Here is a 13,748-nt window from a genome sequence, read left to right as displayed (position 1 = left end):
GCACTGAGAAGAGGTAACATGAATGAAGCAAACAATTGTATGCAGAGGGAGAGGCAGCTTCATAGCTGAGACTGCTGGAGAATTGGATTTTGCCGCCCTGGCCTTTGCTGTTGATTTCCACATAAACATAAAGGTTTTTCGCCCGTAGTCGGTTGAGTTTTCTGGGAGCCTGGCCTGAGTCCCCGGAATCTGCCTCACAGTTATGCTGAACTTAACCATCTGGAACATAAGTGAGAGTCTGTTTGCCCTCCATGTACAGAATATGTTTTGCAGGTCTAAGCATGTTAGAAATACAAGCCTTGAGTGTCAGAACTGCTCACTCAGAGGTCATAGCTTTTTGCTTTAATCTATCTTAGTTTCCAGTACTAAAAAAAATGTGGATAACTGTATCCTTTATTCTTACAGATGACTGCACTGATGAGAACCATAAAAGAACCTAAGAGAAAAGAAATAATTTCTTCTGTGATTTGAAAGTGTGGTGATGCTCTAGAGAGCAAGGGCAAAAAGAGGAATTTGTGTGTTAATTATAGCAAAGCTTCAGTGGGAAAAAAATGTGACCAGGTCAGTTGCAAATACAGATTGATCTAATTAGAGATTGATGCGTATTAGCACTAGGAGACATTCTTAGTTACTGTAGACCACTTATTTCTAATAATTCCTCAATTCTGCCCTGCTTATCATGTTTTTAATACTGCATTTTGTGAGTAATTTCCTAGGTTTTCTTTCCCTGAGGAAAAGTGCTAAAAAGCAGATAGGCAGCCTCGGGTAGCTTATGTGTGTCACCAGTTTTCATCAGCGGGATTCCTGATGTAACACCTGGGACTCTGCTGTCAGAGCCCCCTGTTGAGGGTAACCAGCGGTGGTAGGTCATGGCTGTGGTCTGTGCTGCTGTTCTTGCTCGTATTCTGAGTACCCGCTGCTGTCGTGGCCTCTGCCAGCCCTGATGTAGAAAGTCTGGAGCTTCCTGCCATTTCCTAGGTTGGAACATTTGGCCATTTGAGCTGCTGCTGCCCTATCCTGCACTGGCCCTGGAGGAGAAGTTACTTATTGCTGCGGGGAGGCCTCTGTTTGATCACCATGAGGAGTTGAGAAGAATACAGATGTGGCCTAGAAAACACCAAAACACCTACTGAAAATGCACACAGTGCAGTTTGGTTTTGAACATTTGACCAAATGCAGGTGGACTTTTTGTGGGGACAGCAAAAGGGAGACCTCCAATATATGGGCTTCACTCATCATGCCAGATTTCATGTCTATCACAATGGGGAGGTGGAAGGGCATTGTAGCCTTTCAAGTTTGCCAGATACCTGTTGCCATTGGGAGACAGTATTTTCCCTGTTTTGTTCTGAAAACTGCTAAAGTATTTTGGCTGAGTTCTTCTAATCACAGTCTGCCTCTTTCTGCACCCCTCACTCCGAGGTAACTTCTAAAGCATATGGAACAAAATTTAGCCTGAGGCAGACATTCAACTTGGAAAATTTCAACCCAAGCAGTCAAAGTCTGGCCACGTTACAAGCAGCTGGAAGCAGCATATTGCATTGGAAGTGTTCAGCAGCTGCCTAATAGGCAATGCTACAAGCTTCATCAATCCTGTGTATATGTTTATGTACATGGAAATATGCTGCTCAATTACATTTACATTATTATTATTTGATTGGTTACCTGGTCTATGAACTGGCAGCCAATTGATTCTGTTTTTTTTTTTTTTAAACTAGAGAATGAAACCTAAACATCTTTGGTTAACGCTATGAATGATTTTCCTTACTCACATGATTCATTGTTGTTTTCCTGGCTGAAAAATTGAAAACTTTAAATTGGAGCCTCTGAAATAAATGACAAGCCAGGGCTTACTTGTTCTGAATCCTTCAAAATAACTTAAGAATTGTTAAAGACCAGTTTACAGTAGAACTAAAGCAAATTGCTTCCCAGCGTTTTGAATTGTAAAAAACCCACATCTCCCAAATTCCTAAGCTATTCATCAACTGCTCTATTGTAGCAGACTCACCCTATATTGTGTCCCTGATATATCTATTAAGTCTGCAGTGAAGTGTGAGTTTAAAACAATTGTGCCATGGAGTCACTGTGGAATAAATACCACAAACATTGGCAAAGTTGCTTCATAAATCTTTCTTAGTTTAGAGAGGAACTTAGGCGTGCCTTTCTTCTATGGGAGTGCAGCTGTTACTTGTGAGGTTCCCCGGGGGCTGGATCTTGGTGTAAGGCTGGTTAATATATTCACAGCTTTTGTGATGATATCGCATCGTTACCAGTATATTACATGCAGGTTTGTGCATGTGTGGAACAAGTTACTCGTACACCATACTCCAAATAATTTTTTTAATATGATCAGCATCCATCAGAAGGCATTTTTCGTGTAGTGACATACAAAGGAGCCAGGATTGTGGTTACACCAGCCGGATAGGAGACTGTCTTCAAACTGGTAATTTATTGAAACTGAATTTACTGAAAGAAGGCTTAAGAATTTGTGCAGAGAATCATCTCAACAGGAGTTTTCATTGCAATACTGCCACTGAAGTGTGGTCTTTGGCTGTGTAGCAATATAAATATTGCATAGAAGTAGGAAAGTACGTGGCATTAGTAAGATCACAGGAATTCCATGTCTGGTTTTGCTGCTCACACGTGAGAAAGGATGTGAAATATTAATTAGAGCACAGTGACGAAAGTGATCCAGGGTTTGGAGACCAGGTGTCACAATTGTACATCTGAGAGAGGAAATGATGCCTGTATATATCATACACATGTGTAAGGAAAATACCTGATATTGGTTGACCATCCAGTGTCTGAGAGGTGAAGTTTGGTACATTGTACCTTGAAATAATAAGTAGCGATGAGGGCAATAAAACATTGCAGTGGGTTTACAGTTGCTGGAGTGTTTAAAGTGAGATGGGACTTTCTTCTTGAAGATGTGCTGTCTTGGTTTGAAAACAAACCAATGGGAGATCACAAGTCAAGATTGAAATTAAAAATAAGTGAAATAATACAAGGAAAAGCACTGACAAAGTCAGATACAACCTAACACCCTGTTAGGGTGGTAGTAGCAGTCCAACTGAAGTAGTCCAGTTGGAGCGGTGATCCTGTGAAGGTCTAGTCTCCAGCTGAAGATCCAGTAGTAGCTCTCGTCCTCTGGGAACCCAGTAGACAGGGCCAGCTCAGGCAGTTCCAAGGCCAGGTTATATCCACGTGGGAACACCTGGTTCCTCCCTCCTGGGCAGAGCATCCCACAATGGGATGAGATAAGTCCATGAGTCACACGGTGGGTCCCTGATGGCCCATTGCCTGTCATGCGGGGTGGGTCGTTAGCAAGTGATAATAGCTAACGGATGGCTCATTGCCTGTCATCCAGAGTGGGTGATAGCAGCTAACGGCCCACAGCTGGTGGTAATAGAATACTTAACTACATCAATATTGCAACCTAGGACATTATCCACCCCTTATTCTATTACCATCTACACAGTTCTCACTCAAGATAAGGTCTCCTTGTGGTACACAACAGGTTTCCCCATCTGCCTTCATCACCCACCAAGTATAACCAGGTCCTTGGGCAAAAACCACTCCACGGATGGGTTTGCCTTTGCCTGAGGTGGGACTAATCCAAACAGTCTTTCCTAAAAAACCTCTTACATGTACCACAGGGACTTTATCTCCATCCACTGTGTGCAAAGGTTCGGACTCGGCAGGACCGGCTCGATTGATAGAACCCCTTGTGTTAACCATCCAGGTGGCCTTTGCTAAGTTCAGTTCCCAATTTTTGAAGGTTCCCCCGCCAAGTGCCTTCAAAGTTGTCTTAAGTATTCCGTTGCACCGTTCAACTTTCCCAGCAGCTGGTGCATGATAGGGGATGTGGTATATCCATTCAATTCCGTGTTCTCTAGCCCAGGTGCGTATGAGGCCATTCTTGAAATGGGTTCCATTGTCAGACTCGATTCTCTCAGGGGTACCATGTCTCCACAGGACTTGCTTTTCCAGACCCAAGATGGTGTTCCGGGCAGTAGCATGAGGCACAGGGTCGGTCTCTAACCATCCTGTGGTTGCTTCCACCATGGTCAACACGTAGCGCTTTCCTTGGCGGGTTTGGGGAAGTGTGATGTAGTCAACTTGCCATACTTGCCCATACCTGTACTTTGACCATCGTCCACCATACCACAGAGGCTTCACCCGCTTGGCCTGTTTGATTGCAGCGCAAGTCTCACAGCTGTGGATGACCTGTGAGATGTTGTCCATGGTCAAGTCCACCCCTCGGTCACGAGCCCACCTGTATGTCGCATCTCTCCCTTGATGACCAGAGGCATCATGGGCCCAACAAGCTAGAAATAATTCTCCTTTGTGCTGCCAGTCCAGATCCACCTGTGACACTTCCACCTTGGCAGCTCGGTCCACCTGCTCGTTGTTACGATGCTCTTCATTAGCCCGACTCTTGGGTACATGTGCATCCACGTGTCGAACTTTCACGGTCAGCTTTTCTGCCCGGGCGGCGATGTCCTGCCAAATCTCAGCGGCCCAGATGGGTTTTCCTCTGCGCTGCCAGTTAGCCTTTCTCCAGCGATCTAACCATCCCCACAGTGCATTGGCTACCATCCAAGAGTCGGTGTAGAGATAAAGCCTTGGCCATTTCTCTCGTTCGGCAATATCCAAAGCCAGTTGGATGGCTTTAAGCTCTGCGACCTGACTCGATCCACCTTGTCCCTCGGTAGCCTGAACAGCTTGTCGTGTGGGGCTCCATACTGCAGCTTTCCATTTCCGATCTGCGCCTACAATTCGGCAGGAACCATCGGTGAAGAGGGCATAGTGTCTTTCACTCTCCGGCAGCTCATTATATGGGGGTGCTTCCTCGGCACGTGCTACTTGCTCCTCTGCATCTTCTGAAGATAATTTAAAAGTCTCACCTTCAGGCCAGTTTGTTATAATTTCCAGAATCCCAGGGCGATTCGGGTTTCCAATACGGGCGCGCTGTGTGATGAGGGCAATCCATTTGCTCCACGTAGCATCAGTGGCATGGTGGGTAGAGGGAACCCTTCCCTTGAACATCCACCCCAGTACTGGCAGTCGGGGTGCAAGGAGAAGTTGTGTTTCTGTGCCGATCACCTCTGAGGCAGCTTGGACTCCTTCGTAAGCTGCCAAGATTTCTTTCTCGGTGGGAGTGTAGTTGACTTCAGACCCTCTGTAACTTCGACTCCAGAATCCCAGTGGTCGGCCTCGGGTCTCGCCAGGCACCTTCTGCCAAAGGCTCCAGGACAGACCATGGCTCCCGGCTGCAGAGTAAAGCACATTCTTTACCTCTGGTCCTGTCCTGACTGGGCCAAGGGCTACCGCATGAGCGATCTCCTGTTTGATCTGGGTGAAGGCTTGCTGCTGTTCAGGGCCCCAGTGGAAATCGTTCTTCTTGCGGGTTATGAGGTAGAGAGGACTCACGATCTGGCTATACTCAGGGATGTGCATTCTCCAAAAGCCTATGGCGCCTAGGAAGGCTTGCGTCTCCTTCTTGTTGGTTGGTGGAGACATCGCGATGATCTTATTGATGACCTCAGAAGGAATCTGACGCCGTCCATCTTGCCACTTTACTCCCAGGAACTGGATCTCTCGGGCAGGTCCCTTGACTTTACTCTTCTTGATGGCAAAACCGGCTTCCAGGAGAATTCTGATGATTTTCTCTCCTTTCCCAAATACTTCCGTTGCTGTGTCCCCACACACAATGATGTCATCAATATACTGCAGATGTTCTGGAGCCTCACCCTTTTCCAGTGCAGCCTGGATCAGTCCATGGCAGATGGTGGGACTGTGCTTCCACCCCTGGGGCAGTCGGTTCCACGTGTACTGCACACCTCTCCAGCTGAAAGCAAACTGGGGCCTGCACTCTGCTGCCAGAGGAATGGAGAAAAAGGCATTGGCAATATCAATGGTCGCATACCACTTTGCTGCTTTGGATTCCAGCTCATACTGAAGTTCCAACATGTCCGGGACAGCAGCACTCAGTGGTGGTGTGACTTCATTCAGGCCACGGTAATCCACCGTCAGTCTCCATTCTTCACTGGACTTACGCACCGGCCATATAGGGCTGTTAAAGGGTGAGTGAGCCTTGCTGACCACCCCTTGGCTCTCCAGATCCCGAATCATTTTATGGATGGGGGCCACAGAGTCTCTGTCAGTGCGGTATTGCCGACGGTGCACTGTTGCTGTAGCAATTGGTACCCGCTGTTCTTCAATTCTCAGTAGTCCTACAGCAGACGGGTTATCTGAGAGACCAGGCAGGCTATTCAGTTGTCTTATGTCTTCCGTCTCTACGGCTGCTATCCCAAAAGCCCAGCGATGTCCCTTCGGGTCTTTGAAATATCCACTCCTGAGATAATCTATGCCGAGGATGCATGGGGCGTCTGGACCAGTCACGATGGGGTGTTTCTGCCACTCATTCCCAGTTAAACTCACTTCAGCTTCCAGTACAGTCAGCTGCTGGGATCCTCCTGTCACCCCAGAAATAGAAATGGATTCAGTCCCCACATACCTGGATGGCATCAGGGTGCACTGAGCGCCGGTATCAACCAAAGCCGTGTATCTTTGTGGGTCAGACGTGCCAGGCCATCGGATCCACACAGTCCAATAGATCCGATTATCCCTTTCCTCTACCTGGCTAGAGGCAGGGCTCCTCTAATCCTGTTTTTGGTGGACGATGTTCTTCTCCTGTAAATGTGTTCCTGAGGTCCCTTCAAGAGGATCAGTCATATTATCACTTCCATTCTGTCGGGGGGTCTGTCCACAAGAGACTGGGGCAGTGTTGTACCTAGATGAGCTTCTTGAGGTGGATGTTTCTGTTTTCAATTCACGTACCCGGGCTGCTAAGGTGGAGGTGGGTTTCCTATCCCACTTCCTCATGTCTTCCCCGTGCTCTTGAAGGAAAAACCAGAGGTCACGTCGTGGAGTTTGTTTTCTTTCCCTGACTGGAGTACGTCTGCTCCTGATGGCAGAGACTCGGGTTGGTTTCGGTGTGACATGGAAAAATCCTTCTTTGAACTCTTTCCTTAGTTTCTGGAGGCTCTCTTCAATCAAACTCCGGACTTGCTCGGCCAGGTTTGTTTCTACCGATGAGACCTGGGTGCGTAGTGGAGCGGTGACAGTGTCCTCATAAATTCTCAGTTTGTTTGTTAACACGCCCACCTGGTCTTCGCCTTCCCTCCACTGCAGTGTTGCCAGGTAACGAGAGTATATCTCTGGTCCGAGCCGTGCGAATCTTAGCCACCTTTGTGAAGTGCACCGGACATTATCTGGGCTCTTGGGGAATCTCTCGTTGTCTGAGAAAATGATCTCTAGCACGGCCAATTCCCTCAGGCATTGGATACCTTGTTCTATTGTGTTCCATTTCCTTTGGTGCATCTGGAGGTCTTCTTTGCACAGGTATCTGTCCCGTACACTCAGCAGCAATCGCCGCCAGAGGCTGAGAGTTTCCTGGGTTTTCCCAATCCCCTGGTCAATGACCACATCCTGAGACAGGGATCCCAGTTGTCTGGCCTCACTTCCATCCAGAATAGTGTCATTAGCTGCGGCGTCCCAGATACGGAGCAGCCAGGTCAAGATGGACTCATTCGCCTGCCGGGTGAATTCCCTCCGTAGGTCCCGCAGCTCCCCCAGGGATAGAGAGCGAGTGATGATCTCCGGCTCTGTGTCTTCTGCTGGGTGAGATGGTCCTGCCGCATCCTCATCAGTCGCTGTGCGGACTGATTTGCTCTTGGATTTCTTTTTCTGGACGGGGGCAACCGCTACTGGCTTTGGCTGTTCTGATTCGGCAATGGTCTGTGTTGAGACATTGACTGCTCCTTTGGTTCTTTTCCTCTTGCCTGCTGACTTGTTTCTTTTCTCCTCCTCTTTGAGAATACGCTGTACAACACCAGGTATTGTTCTGTTTCTCAGCATGAGGTACACTGTGCTGGTCGCAGAGAAGAAAGAAAACAGAACTAACAGGAAGATTATGCCATCCTTAGCATCCAGAGAGAACTCAATGTTGTCAAAGACGGTTGTGCCTGGCCTGAAATGCTGGAAGAAACCACTCTCTCCTCCTAGCCCCAGAGGGTGGGTGCGATTGCTGAGGAGGTCCCAGACGAAGCAGCTCAGGTTAGGCCAGGCAGACAAAGTTGAGTATATATTCCGAATGGTATTCATCGCCTCACACGTTACCATGCAATAGGCATAATAAACCAATACAGCAATTCTCATGCCATTCCCTGGTCGCAACAGGAGCAATGCAACGGGTAGATAGTTTCCCATTTGAGGGAAAATATAAAGGGTAAGATACATTACCCACATAGACAGGCTGATCATCATGGTGATATGATTTTCTGAGTTTCCCCAGGTCGAGCCCCACGTTGGGCGCCAAAATATGTCTTGGTTTGAAAACAAACCAATGGGAGATCACAAGTCAAGATTGAAATTAAAAATAAGTGAAATAATACAAGGAAAAGCACTGACAAAATCAGATACAACCTAACACCCTGTTAGGGTGGTAGTAGCAGTCCAACTGAAGTAGTCCAGTTGAAGTGGTGATCCTGTGAAGGTCTAGTCTCCAGCTGAAGATCCAGTGTAGCTCTCGTCCTCTGGGAACCCAGTAGACAGGGCTAGCTCAGGCAGTTCCAAGGCCAGGTTATATCCAGGTTGGAACACCTGGTTCCTCCCTCCTGGGCAGAGCATCCCACAATGGGATGAGATAAGTCCATGAGTCACACGGTGGGTCTCTGATGGCCCATTGCCTGTCATGCTTTCACTTGTTTTGGTGGAGGATGTTTCCAGTGTGTGCAGAAGGGGGAAGGACTGTACTCCATTCACCTGCATTATTCCCTGGACTGGGAAAAAAAGATTACTTGCAGTGCTTTCCATGTATTGTAGCACATGTTGCTACCTTGACAACATTACAATAAAATGCCGTACTGCAGAACTTGGCTGGTTTTTGCTTGGGTCAGGAGGACCATTTTTTCTTGGTGCCTAGTTTGACTTCTGTGATTGTGATTAATTATTGTGTTCTTTCCTCTAGAGCATCAACATCTGGCGGCAGCTGGTGACAGGATATTGGGTCCTCATTTTACAGAGTCCTCTCCTTTTTCCAGGTTGGTGTATTGTCTTTCTTTGTTCAGGATACTGTCACTTATATTCAGGGCTGAAAAAAAATTTCCTGCCTTTAGATAGGCAAGGACATTGCTCACAGTTCAGAAGCCAGCTGCTCAGTGCTCTTCCGTTAACCATCCCTCTGTCCTTCAGGCATTCCTCTCCTGCAGCCACATCTGCTGCAAGCAGACAGAGGCAGGGAATGTGCACATGGCCTGGCAGCAGAGCACCCCCGGCAATCACTAAAACAGCAGAGGTTATGTTGGTGAAATCATTTGTAACCTGGAACATGACTGACTGCCTGAATCAAGTTGAAGCATTACCTGCAATGCTTCTTTTCAGGCAACTTAACAATAAACCTGAAGGTTTAATTTGGCCTGGGAATTGAACTTGAGCCTAGATAGCTATGAGACAATGCTTTATAATTCCATAGTCCATTCTTTTTATATAACAGACACAGTTTTTTCCTCTGGCAGCCTGGCTAGAACAAATATACTCTAAAGTGTTGAACTATTTCTCTCTGTAGAAAACTTACTTTATTGCATGTACTCTAGTGTATATAGTATCACAAGTCTGATGTTCAATCTTTCACACAGTGGTTTTGGTTTGGGTTTTTCATTCACACTTTAAGATATACTATGGATGTTTTAAGATAATAAAACATTTTCCGTATAGGATGAGTTTACTGGAAGTTTTCTTGTTGAGAACAACTGAAACTTGAGAAGACCAAGTTCTTGTAAGTCACTATTTTTAGAGTTGAAAGCATGTATATATTAGTGTTTCCACTGACTTGGAAATACTTGAGCACTCCTCTCAAACATGATTGTTAAATATGCTTGCCTCATCTGCCCTATTGAGATGTTCATGTTTGAGAAAATAGTGACAGTACAGCCTTCTAGGGTTTGGCCCATATGCCTGTTGCTATGTTCATTGGAGTTAATAGTAATGCACTATTGGTTTCTAGGACATACAAGATCAAACTTAATAACAGAAGTAAAAATCAGATTGGATGTTTTCAGTTTAAAAGAGCTCTAGTTAGCCTATTTAATAAATTTCATCTCAAAAAGTGGCAGAATCAGAGAAGGAATGATAAATTTGGAATTTTATTTTGATGTTCCAGAACCTGCATAAAGCCTGGGTTAATATGCGATATTAGTATTGCCACATTGTGTCTGTTTTGAAAGTGCACTCATGGGTTGTAGTTTGCCACTTTGTGACATCTTACTGTGTTTGTAATATGTAGTGAGTTTCATTCCCTTCCTGGTTGTAAGGTGAAACAATGTTTGAGGCTGAGATTAAAATTGTCAGAGTTGTGAAGTGTCCATCTCAGGGGCATATCAAATTTGAAGATGATACTGTTAAATAGTTCCGCTATATAGCTGACTGTACACTTCACAGGACAAATTTATGTGTGTAGGATAATTATGCACCCAGACAATGGAATTAACAAATACTAGAAATAGTAGTAGGACTCTGTTTTCTGTCAGGTTTGATCTTCGCCCTCACCACTGCCAAATGTTACTATAATCAGAATAGTCAAGAGTTAGGTGTTTCTATAGAATGCATTACTCTGTACCTGCTATTCAAACTTCCCATTTGGTCTCTAATCCAGCACACCTGTGGCCAGTGAAGATACAATTTTGCCCACTCTCCAGAATTTAACTTTCTTCTTTTATTTGTATGGGTGTACAGAAATCTTTTTTTCTTGTTAAAGTCTACTACTAAAACCCACTTTTGTATTCTAGGCAGTGGATATCCTGGTCTTTTTTCCTCCATTAATACAATAGTGACATTAAGCAGTTACATTGTCTGGAGTTCCTGGTGATGCAGGCATCAACAAAATTCAGTGAAGTGTTTCAGCTTGCTTCACCTTTTTCTGTGACTCATTTGTGTGTCATATATTCAGGTAGGAAGCCAAGCACTCTTGAGGTCCTGGCAGAAGGTTGGTTACACAGTTATCTGCTGCTGCCCAGAGAGGCACTGCCACTGTGCCATTTCCAGCAGCTTGCACGTTAGCCTGTGTTGGATAATTCTGGGGTGTGTTTGGGCTCCTCAGGGAGGGGGCATGAGCTGGTGGTGGAGCACTGGAACTGTTGGTAGAAAAGCAGTAGGATTCTGCAACTTGCTGCAGACCTCCAAAGACCTTTTTCTAGGCAAGGGGGTATTGAACAGCATTCTGGTATTTGTTCTTCCATTCTGCTAAGAGGTGAAGTTCAAGGAGAAATTGCAAGGTCTGTTGTTTTTAAGGTCCACTGTTAATCAAGAGAATTACAGCAGATGTGTTTGTTTTAAGGGAAACTGAGGGTGGACTTTGTCACCAGTTTACTGAAGAGGTTGTGCCATCCTGTGTCATGGGATTTGGCATTTTTTTAAGATAAATGTCAAGGGAAGTGGTACTGTGGGTAAGAGGGACAGCAAGACTAGTCAGAAAAATAGATGGTGACAGTACTAAGTGTTCAGGTACTTCCATAGGAGCACTGACTGATCCAACTTCATTGTTGAATCCAACAGCCAGGTATGTTGTGATAATAATGTGTTGTCTAATGAACAATAAATCTCTAGAGCATAGTCCATAGCTATGATGTCTGCTTGTCTTCTCCACCAGTCATCCCCCCAGCAGATAGTCACTCATCTTCTGCTTGCATTTACTGCCTCTGACCTGCCAGCTGAACACAGGAATGCTGTTTCTGCCAAAATTATTTTGCTTAACTTAACCTGGTTAAAACAGTAGATTTATTTCATTCAAAATGGACTGGGGGGCTTAGGTAGCAAAGCTGAGGCAGGATCTGGTAACTGTGCTGAGAAACTGCTGGGGTAAGGGTTAAGGAAATTAGTGGTGTGTTAGTGGAGATACTGGAAATGAGATGTGTCTGCAGTATCTAAAACTGTAAACCTTTCTCCAGCCTTGTGCTGGCAGACCTGTGCCAGCATTTAAATTTCCCTGTGGTTGAGGGGAATTATACCCACATGTAGTTTTGTGCAGAGAATAGATCCCCCAGCACCTGCTTACCTCCACTGAGGTAGAGCTGAGCTCTTTTCTTATGTATTTGGATTTCCATGTGCTCTGTGCAGCTGTCTTTCACTAGATGCCTTTTCAAGTGAAACCTTCATCTTAAGCCATCCAAAACAAACCTTTAGGGTTTTTTTCCAGGTTTTCCTAGTTGGCCTAATTTTGTAAGTTAAAAGATTTGGTCTTTAGGATTTGTAAAAATATTACTAAGAATTTTTCAAATTCACTTTTCAAATGTTAATATTATCATGTAGCAAAACTTGGCAACTATTACAGGTGTAATATTTCAATGAACGAATGAACTAGTTTGTGACCATGAATATACTCTCACTATGATGGTGAGAGACAGAAATACACTTTTATATTCTTTGCAAATGATCGTTTGTGAAAATTTTCCAGGACAATTCTATTGATGTTAAATTGTTTTCATGTCCTTAAGTTTACTGATACACTTTTATTATTATTGTACTCTTTTGGGAGGGGAGGGGAGGGGAGATGATTGCATCATTGCATATCTTATGTGGGGTGAATTATTGCATGTGCCTTACCTAAAGTCTGATGTTGCTTTGCCTCTAGATGTACATTTTGAGGCAGTCTAAAGCAGAGGTCAGACAAAACAGATTTTCAGGACGGCATGGTTTCAAGATGGTGTTGGCATAAACATGTGTTTTCTGTGAGACAACCATTATGGTAACCTTTGTAGATGTTGTGTTTTGTCCCTCTGAAATAAAAGCTGCATCAGAGATGGGGATTTGTAGTCTCTGTTTTATGGTTGCTGTGTGACTAGCAGCTGAAAGGTCAAGTGATACATGAGGCTGTTACTGTACAAGCCCTCTCATTGTGTTTACCAGGTAGGTGGGATTGTTTCTTCTTTTCCCAAATCAATACACATTAGTCAAAGAAAACTACTAATTTCATGTTTCCCCAAAGGGAATAAAAAAAGAAATATAGAGAGAATTGCCTTTTCCATGGAGAATTACTGCAAAATGTGATGTACTTCACGTACTTTAAGACTCCAACTAAGTTTCAGGTCTTATGTCTTTGCCTCAGCGCCTGTCAAGAAGGTTACTTATTTTTTTGAATTCTTTAATCCTCTAAGTCTCATGCATTTGCACTTTCCTTGCTTTAGACTGACATCAAGATGTAGTAATGTTAAATGTAGGTAGATGCTGTGTAGTTTGTTGGAGTTTTTGGCTTATGTGGTGGACAACCATAGCAAGTCTTCCCTTTTTTTGGAGTAGGAACATCTTTGTTCAGATACAAGGTTCCATTCTGTATATGTTACTATCAGACTGAGAAGTAGTCTTGCTATGGGTGTTTCAATAGGCAGGAGTATTTGTGCAGGTGTGGTTTAAGGGAGAAAACTGTGGTTCTTTTGCATAGCACTGTGATCATGTTTGCAGGAAAACTGCTTTTTTAGGAGAGAAACCTATCCTAAGTGGGAAGTATTGGGGAAACCACTGAATTTGGATACTGTGTTAAAAAATTTGGAGGATGGATATGAGAAGGTGGCATTATGAACTCTGTCACTGGTACTTCATTTTTTTTTTTGTGCTCCCTCTTTCTTACGCAGTTACATTTTTAAATCATGACTTTCAGTTTGTTACTGAACTGGAGGCAAGTAGAAATAAAAATA

General features: G+C 44.6%; 1 protein-coding gene across 2 annotated transcripts in view; it reads left to right on the top strand.

The window, feature by feature from the left end:
• Window positions 1-13,748, top strand: part of ELF1 (E74 like ETS transcription factor 1) — a 92,907-nt gene that overhangs the window by 2,055 nt on the left and 77,104 nt on the right. The window contains exon 2 of one of the 2 annotated variants that reach the window (XM_085058967.1): window positions 9,032-9,104. The gene's annotated coding sequence lies outside the window, so the exon portion shown is untranslated. Of the gene's footprint in view, window positions 1-9,031; window positions 9,105-9,800; window positions 9,839-13,748 lie in introns of those variants that run through there. The other variant, XM_085058983.1, reaches the window with a different exon arrangement.

The sequence above is a fragment of the Lichenostomus cassidix genome, chromosome 1, assembly GCF_008360975.1.
Source record: "Lichenostomus cassidix isolate B80296 chromosome 1, HeHo_3.0, whole genome shotgun sequence".
Taxonomy (NCBI): domain Eukaryota; kingdom Metazoa; phylum Chordata; class Aves; order Passeriformes; family Meliphagidae; genus Lichenostomus; species Lichenostomus cassidix.
The sequence above is the reverse complement of the archived record's forward strand: the minus strand, read 5'-3'. Positions and strand labels throughout refer to the sequence as shown.